The following is a 9,274-nucleotide window of genomic DNA, read 5'->3' as shown; positions in this document are numbered from 1 at the left end:
CAATCTATGTAGAATGCTCTGCGATATAATACTCTTCAGAACAAGGTATGCGAAACTGTCTTCACTCGTTCTTAGCCTCAAAATAACAATTTTGTCTTTGGAACCAAATTTTTTCCAAATATCGATAAAAATTTTAATGTTTTGAATGCAAAAAGTAGGTACCTTTGCCATATGTTGCTCTAATTTGTATTGTAGCTTTATGAACTCACTTAAAAACCCTGCTTAAAGAGAAATGCCCGTCTTAAAACGTTAAGGAAATAGTTTCGGAATAGTGGAAATAAAATAGAATGTTGCATAATATATATAATTTGTTATCAAATATTCTAAATTCTAAACTTACCCATAAAATAATATTGAGCCAACAAAATGTCCTTCTTATACATGTGTAACCTGCATTTGCCATATTTGTGTGATGTTAACTGGAATAAGGGAAAAAACGATTTATAAAGTCAATTTATAAAAGTTTTAATATAAGAATTGATGTAGTTTTAAATTATTGTAATAAATGCTTAAAATTTACTCTAAATTAACTAGTTTTGGAACGAGTGTAAACAGAAATCATAATAGCAAACTTTGGAGCTATCAACGTCTTTACTCAAAATTTCGGACTCCGACTTGAAACTTTACATAGATCCTTTAAAGAGGAATTAAAGTTTCAGAAACTCAGTCCCCTAGACATAACTCTTTAAATTTAAGAATCAATCAACAACTACTTAACAATATGCAAAAATTGATCATCATAGAAAGCATACTTCTAATTCATCAAAATATGTAGATCTCTATGACTGAATAATCTTATTAGTGCAAAATTTTTATACATCATTTATTTCTATCTTCCAATTCAATGATTTTTTAAAAGTTTAAACTATTATAGGCATTATTTAGTATTTGTTTATAATAAAGTAAAAAGACACTTATGTGACTAAACTTGCATATCTATAGATATCATACGAATACAATCTCGTAAAAGTATCTTATTATGTTTTGGTTATTCGAACTTCTTTCTTTATTATTTCTTTCATAACTATGATTGACAATTGCATAAAATTACTTAAGTAGATTGTTTGTATTGTATTTTATTTATAATATTGTAGTAGTAGAAGACAGAAGACAAGACAGACTTGTCTTTTACTACAGATATTTATACATTATATAGCTAGTAAGTATGTGAATCTATCTGTCAGTCTGTTTGTCTAACTACTTTAGTTAGTTTTTGTATTGTAACTCAGATGTATGGCTTTCAATGATTTGGGTGAGTTAATAAGTAATTTCTTTTCTTCTTTTTTTAAGTTTTGTTAATTGAAAAAGGTTATTAACTTTAACATTGAATTTTAAATTGTATTAAAATTGATTTTATTATATAAAGGTATTAATAAAGTTATTTAAGAAAGTAAGTGAACGATTTGGCGCTTGGGATTTAACTTTTAATTTATTTTATTTATTTGTGTTATTTTTAAATGAATATTTATATTAACTAGTAACTGGACGAGTGACATTTTGAAAACAAGTTTATTAATTTAATTGTTTACCTTTTGCAATTAATTAAAAATATTATTAAGGCTAATCATTTAAAAGAGCAAGTTGGAGCAATAAAAAGTATTTGTGTTTAAAAAATAGAATAAACAGGCCTGGAGTATGTATACTAGGGTTCTATAAATCGACTTTCGAATAATCGAACAATCGACTTTTTGTCGAAAAAAGTCGAAAAGTCGAAGTCGACTATTTTGTTCCAAAAAAGTCGATAACTCGACTATTGTCTGTGAAAAAAGTCGAAAAGTCGACTTTGTGAATAAAAGTCAAAAAAGCCGAAAAGTCTGAAAGTCGATAAGTCGAAAAAAGTCGAATAAAGTCGAATAAAGTCGAAAAAAGTCGAAGAAAGTCGAAAAAAGTCGAAAAGTCGTAAAAAGTCGAAAAGTCGAAAAAAGTCGAAAAGTCGGAAAAAGTCGAAAAAAGTCGGAAAAAGTCGAAAAGTCGGAAAAAGTCGAAAAATCGAAAATTGTAGAAACAAGTCAAAAATAGTCAAAAATTTTTAGAGTCAAAAACTCTAAAATAGTCGGAAAAACTCGAAAAAAGTCAAAAAATAGTCGGAAAAAAAGTAGAAAGAAGTCGAAAATAGTCAAAAAGTCGAAAAAATCGAAAAGTTGAAAAGTCGGAAAAAGTCGACTATTTATAAAATACTTATAGTCGAAAAGTCTAAAAGTCGACTTTTATTTAAATGAAAAAAGTCGAAAAATCGACTTTTCATAAAATGCAAAAAGTGGAAAAGTCGACTGTTAACTAAATGAAAAAAGTCGAAAAGTCGACTTTTCGTTTCAACTATAGAACCCTAATGTATACCAGTTCCACAACTATTTCAAGAAAGCTTGAATGTTAACGTTAATAGTTGTAGTGGGGTGTTGAAATTGTCACCTTAAGAAGTGGTTCTGTTTTATTACTGTAGCATTTTACAGTCTGAGATTTTGTCATAAAAAGGCCTGTTAACCGAACGAGGTACTACAGTTTATACAATATCCGAAGTTGTATTTACTCAAGCCTTCTATAACAACTCTGTTCAACAACTTGTTCATTAATATTGGGAATCAGATATACAGAATCTGTTATAGATGCATCACCACACAATACTTGGTATTATGTGGTATGGTAAATCTCTTACAGTACTGCTTAGACCATATGCTCATGCCTGACCACTTGCTCGACATTAACGCTGACCAGGTCCATTTTAAAAGAACACTACGTAATAGGTGCTCATGACAGAAGACTTAATCATCCATTTAATGATTATTGTAGAGGTTGCCTCTATTGATCCCTTTCTTTGTTTTTGTCCTGTTCTGTTACACATTAGTACTGAGATTTTTGGATGACCAACATTGCATGATAGAGTCGTTTGTTCGTGCCTTGGGAGGGTTCAAACTCATAATAAACACGGACAAGTAATATTATGTCTTTAGGTCGAGACGGGATTCGTTTTGGGAAATACAAAGGGCCTTTGTGTTGAAGCGTAAGATTCGAAATTTGTTCTATAGAACATTTCTGAAACCTTCTCTTTCTTCAAATTCATTTTTGCCCGAAATTAGTTCCAGCGTTCGTAGAATTTGTTATTTATCAGTTATTTTCTTTTTCATATTGTTAAGATTGGAACTATGTCACCTTTGAAATTGGTTTTATAGAACGATTCTCAAACCGGTTCTTTTCAAAGATTTTTTTGGAAATTGTTGTTTAAGGAACTAGTTTAAGTTCTTTAATTGAAGAATTTGGCTTTAATTTGTTATTGGGGATTTAGTCCTGAAAAGATTTAAAGAAGCAGTTCTAGAACTACTTCTTTTCCACAGAGATATTTATTTGAAATTCTAAAGTTTTGAATTAGTTTAAAAAACCAATAGAGAATACATTCATAATACTTGATATTAAAACTCAATTGAAAACCGATTCCAAAAAGTTGTTTCGGAACTAGTTTGTGGACTATTTTATATTAGTGTAGAACTTAGGTATAACAAGTGCCAAAGAAGCAGTTCCTTGAAACGACTTTGGAAGTACTTTAGACTTTAGAATAACAAAAATGGTACACAGAATAGTTTCCAGAAGTTATGTTCGCCATAATCATTAGTTTCAATATTCAAGTGGCTCTGTTTACACTAGTTTCAAAATCCAAAATCTTTCCTGAGAAATGTATATATTTTTAATTGATTTAAATTTTTATACTTTTTTCAAAGGTTTTCAAGAATATTCTATGGAACTAATGTAAAACTAGTGCGAAAGAACTCTGTAAAAGTTCATTAGAATTACAAGAATATTCTTGAAAAGAGTTAATAAAGTAATGATGTCACTACTAATTCTAAGGTTTCCATTTAAGAATCTGAAGTGGTTCTGTTTGGAATCTGAAAAAGCTAAAACAAAATCTATAAAACTAATAATAGCGGAAACGAAAGCATTCGTATTGATCAGGCCTCTAAAAATCGATGATGCTAATATCAGTCAATGATGTCAGTTTTATAGTTTAATTCATAGAATTGTTTACAAACTATTTATTATTCATTTAACAGTTTTAAGACCTTAAAAAGTGTTAATTATTAAAAATAATGCCAAGGTCAATGTTCTAAAAAATCAATAATAATAATACAAACTTTTTAAATTTCACAAATAATAAATCAATTATAAGAAATAAAACAAGATTTCATATATTTTCATAAATTTTTCGAAAGTATTTCAAACATCAATTTTAATATCCACTTTAAATTAACTGACCCTCCTCCTTCTATTCTAAACTTAAAACATAAACCAGAACCTTGAGCTTTAAGTGTAAAATTGGGTCAAGTTGACAATATATAAATTTGCAACAAATTATTTTGTTTTTAATTTAACCGCCAACAAAGAATTATGACCCTCTTTATATTTAACGGCAACAACTATTCCCCCAACTAATATGCAACAGCTGCAGCGCAAAAAAATGCAATCAACCAACAACAGTATGTTACAACTGTCGCAAAACAATAGTAAGTATGAGAGTATTAACTGCAACATCTTTATAATAAATCATATTTATTTTTGTTTCGTTATTTATATTAATTAGTTTTTTTTAAACATATTCACACTCTGCTTAAAAACAAGTTCTTTTTTTCTCGTTTTAAAAAATTTTTAAATCTGTATTTGAAACCAAATAGAAAAAAAACTGCAGTTTCCGCCAACAAATCGCAACAAGAATAACCATAGCAATAAAAAATATAAACAAAATGGCATTTCCGTTAATTTATAAATTATATCTAATAAAACAATAGCGAAAAAATCGTTATAATAGCAAAAAAATATTAAAAAAATACAAATAGCAGCAGCCTGCTAGAACAAGTGAAGCCAAAATGAATTTATGTATTTTTAACAAATAAAACGACAACATATAGTCAGTCCGTCTAAAAAAAATAAATCTGTCTATCAGCGTTTCTCAAATGTGTTATATTTGGGAAATTGATAGTAGGCTGCTAGTTATTTTGTAGCGATATTAATTGTTATTCACCATTAAATGATAGTATTTGATACGTTTACTAGCAAATGTCATTCACTAGGAAGTGGTAACTTAAAAAACGTATAATTTTTCTGCAAAAATGTATATTTATAACTCATACGTTTAAACGAAAATACATCGGGAATTGATAATAAAAATTATAAATTTTATTGTTATTTTAGTAGTTCTTGTACGGGTTCACGTTGAAACACTTTAGATTCTTAAACATCAACATCGGAACTTGTGATGTACTTCTAGAAGTCGCTTTCTATTGAATATTGTTGTGATTCTAAAGAGTTTTCTAGGAGCCAGCTCTTTAGCAATAGTTCCACACGAATCCAATAGGAACTAGTACACACATACTAGTTCCTAAACAACTTTTTCTTTAATCGAAATTGATATCCGAAAATGGTAATTTTTTAAAAAGTAAATACATTTCTTTCCATTGAAATATACCTTGGAGCATCATGAATGTTTTGGGTATTTCAAATACAACTGAGCCAACTATAGTTAAACAGGCCGACAAAATTTTAAAAAAGTCGAAACGTGATACCTACTTGTACTTTTTATACACGATTGAGCAGTGCTGAATCCGAATTTGATCTCACATATCGAATATCATGTCCAAAATTTTTAAAAACTCGATTTTTCCCCTATTTTGAGATGTTGTAATGGCTCAAGACAACTTTGTTTATAAAATGTTATATGGCATTTAAATGCCTATTCTGAGAACTTTAAAATAAAGTCTTAACGTCTAACATATCTTCTTTTTTCTTCGAGATATCACCCTACACTGCTAGGTATAGTGCTTAGTAAACATTGTTTATAACCAACAAAAATATTGGATACACACGTGTCTGAGGATGTTCCAATCGACTTCAAATCACTTTCTAATTCGATTTAACGGATGATATCTCAGAAATTACAGCAGTTTTTTAAACAATTCAAAATAGAAAATAATTGAAAAGGTGAAATTGGTCCAATACTGATTGAACCCTTGATATTTATATTTTAAAGTAGAAGACTAAATTAAACGATTATTAATTGTAAAGTTAACGAGAGACAGGCTAAACTTCGTTTTGTTCAAAATATCGAAAGGGAAAACTAACTTGAGCTCAGTTATTGGCCAGTTTGTAATTAAAATTCCAATATTTATCCCTAAAACATGATCAGTTTCTGAGTTCCTGACTTCTAAACTAGAAAGAACGAACATGATTTCTTTTGCGATATGCATTTTTGAGAAGTTTGAATAAATTTTTTATGACTTTTTCCCGTTCCGAACAAAGTATGTAGTTCCAAAGTTCGCAGCAAAATCATAGAAGTGCTTTCCACAAATACTATTTATATGAAATGATGCATAAATTTGGAACCAAGTGGTCTAGAGTTAAGACTAATTTTTAATAAAACATAAGGAAAGGAATATATGGGTTCCCCGCAGAAAAGAACCGGTTTCTATATATTTTAAATGAAAAGGCTTCTCCTTTATATATGTTCTTCTTTAACTTTTGAATAAAGATTTCCAGGATGAATAAAAATTCCCGAGAAACAAAGAGTGGTGCCCAACTCTAACGAAGAAATAAATATTCAATGGCTTCAGAGTCAGGAAGGAGAACATAGGGAATATGTTAATCCAGACATATATTCGTTGTTCAGGAAATCTACCTAATTAAGGTCAGTGGAGAGCTTCTACATAAGTCATTGTAGTGTAATCCATGTGATTTAGTGTAGATATCAAATTAACAGTGTCCAGTAATGACTTTAAATAGGTCGTTGAGTTGTGGGCGACTCATCGCGAGGCCTTAGAGACATTCATATATTTGGTTATATTGCATGAAGATCCATCTCAACAAGTTAATAAAGTTGTCGGTGGAATACTACATAGGAAATCTATATCTAATACTCCAATTTTTGAAAGACTGTATCCAGTTCCAGCCATGTCTCACCATCCCCTAGTCTAATCTCTATGTAGTATAAATGCCTGTCTGGAATTTCATTGATCCTATCCATATCAACAGTTTGGATTAGAATTCCCACATAAAATGGATGTGTGTTTTGGTCCATCATTCTAATTTCTCAAACTGTACACCTTGAATGCAAGATAAAATATAATGACCTCATATATTAATCGAAAGCTCCGATGATTTCAAAAAATGATTTGAAACTTCATCACAGAAATCTGACATTCAAGAATTCGGATAAATAAAAAAGGAGATGAAAGCGTGTGTCTCCAATAGATTAGTAGTTATTGTACTAGTCTGTGAGTCCGGAGGTTGTTCGAGGTTCGATCACCACCTGAGGAACTAGTAAAGGAGCTCCCAACAGACCCGATGGATGCCAAAATGTATATTCAACACCAAAAAACCGAAACAGAAAGCCTTCGTTAGTTTGCCTTTTTATGTTCTCTGTTTTATAACTGTAGGGTCTAATTATAATACAATTTGGGAAACACTGCTTGAGAATTTAGTGCAAAAAAAGTAAAACACAAATAGCACTTGTCCGTCGCCTGTTAAGTAGTCATAATAATCATAATAATATTTTCTGAACACATTTTATTTTATAAATTACATATAAACGCGCAGTGGAAATTGTAATCAATTTCAATTTATTTTATTTATTTTTTTAAATTAATAATAATAGTAACACATCATTATAGTTTTTTTTATGATTATTTAATAAGATCCTTGTGCTCAAAATTGAGAAATTAAATAAATAGGAAAATACACTTTGCACTCTTATTATTTCGATATTCAAAATCTCATTTCTGTTTAAAATTTTCACTTTTTTTGGGGGAAATTTTCTAATTTTATGTAAATTAAAATATGTGGCAGAGTACTTTTTGTTTATTTTTTAGAAAAAGTGTACTTATTTAAAAGTATAAATAAATTAAGAAAAAATAAAACTACCTAAATAAATTTATACACAATTGTAAACACACAAACTCACACACCTTGTTCTGAATTAAATCGTTTTTTTTTTCAAGTGAAAATAATGTTTTTTACAAGTTTCTTTTCTTTTTCAAAAAAAAATGTTTTTTTTTTTTCAATATTATTATAATTTTATTTGTTTGTTGTTTTTGTGCTTAAAATTTGTTTGTTTGTTGTTTTGCATTTAAATTAATTTAGATTTTGTAAATTTGTTTTTTTAAAAAGTCGTTGCGGCTGTTTGTATTATTATCATTATTATTATTTTTGTTTAGTGTTTAACATTATAATGAGATTTTCCACATTTCATTTGATTGCTTTTATTTCAATTTATTTCTTTTTTTGGTTTATTATTCGTCAATTTATCACGTTCAACTAAAAGTTAAATATTTAAATAAAAAGTTCTTAACGCCGCGAGCATACAAAACGTACTGAATTCAAAATTTTTGAAATTGTTCAAATATTACAACAAATTATAATCATTGCTAGAAACAACAGAAGAAGCACTAGATATTGTCCGATGTATGTATGTGCTCGGGTCTATCTGTTGTATCTTTTTTTCTTTTGTTTATCAAACAAGAATTTGTGCGATACAACTGCATCATCAACACAACCACTCAACGTACAACTTGTTTGTTGACATTCCGCAAATTGTTGCTAGTGATGCCAGTTGTAAAAGGTCTTTATGGGATTTTGATTTTTTTTGGGAATATCTTAGTCAAATGGTTTCGGAATATCATTTAAAAACAATAATCGCGATAAAATTAGAACAACTTAGTTTTAGGACTTCAGTAGGTTAGTTGGTGTTGTTATAATCTGTTAGTCCGAAGGTCGTGATTATGGTAAAGTCCGATAATGACCTAGCTGCATTTCTTTGGAACTGATGTAAAATACTTCCTCCTTTTAAACTAATTAACAAGTTTTACTTCCTCTAGTATAAAGTATAGTATAAAGATCACATTGTGGATTTATTCAGACCATTAATCAATTTCTAATATATCTTCATTAGATTCCGATAAATCCGATACGATGCGGTAATTTTTCTTAAATTTAAAATGTGATATGATTAATAAATCTAATCTCAGAGTTACTTGTGTAATCATTCTACCAACGTGTATTCTATATCCATCCACGCGGTACAATTAGTTCCATGGCACGGATCAAAAGGAATTTCCGAAGATGTTGTTCCGTTAACAAACATTATATTGTTCTAGGATTTAAAATTCTAAATTCGGTTTATACCGGTTGCTAGTACCGGTAGTATTTTTAAATGAAAGTCCTATCCATCAATAACATTCTGGAAGGAGTTATATCAACAATTAGACAATCAGAATGTAAGATGCTCCTTCAATTCAATGAA

General features: G+C 29.1%; 1 long non-coding RNA gene across 1 annotated transcript; it reads right to left on the bottom strand.

Annotated features, from left to right (window-relative positions):
- Positions 1 to 340: 340 nt before the first annotated feature.
- Positions 341 to 8,553, bottom strand: LOC119614465. The gene is made up of 2 exons (XR_005232327.1): positions 7,897 to 8,553; positions 341 to 419 (listed from the first exon to the last, which is right to left on the bottom strand). It is a non-coding gene; the product is annotated as an uncharacterized LOC119614465 (long non-coding RNA).
- Positions 8,554 to 9,274: the final 721 nt, after the last annotated feature.

The sequence above is a fragment of the Lucilia sericata genome, unplaced genomic scaffold (genome assembly GCF_015586225.1).
Source record: "Lucilia sericata isolate MDLA Ls3-8-SP2 unplaced genomic scaffold, ASM1558622v1 Contig002932F_arrow, whole genome shotgun sequence".
NCBI classification, from domain to species: domain Eukaryota; kingdom Metazoa; phylum Arthropoda; class Insecta; order Diptera; family Calliphoridae; genus Lucilia; species Lucilia sericata.
Note: the sequence above shows the minus strand (reverse complement) of the source record. Positions and strands in the feature narration are given on the sequence as shown.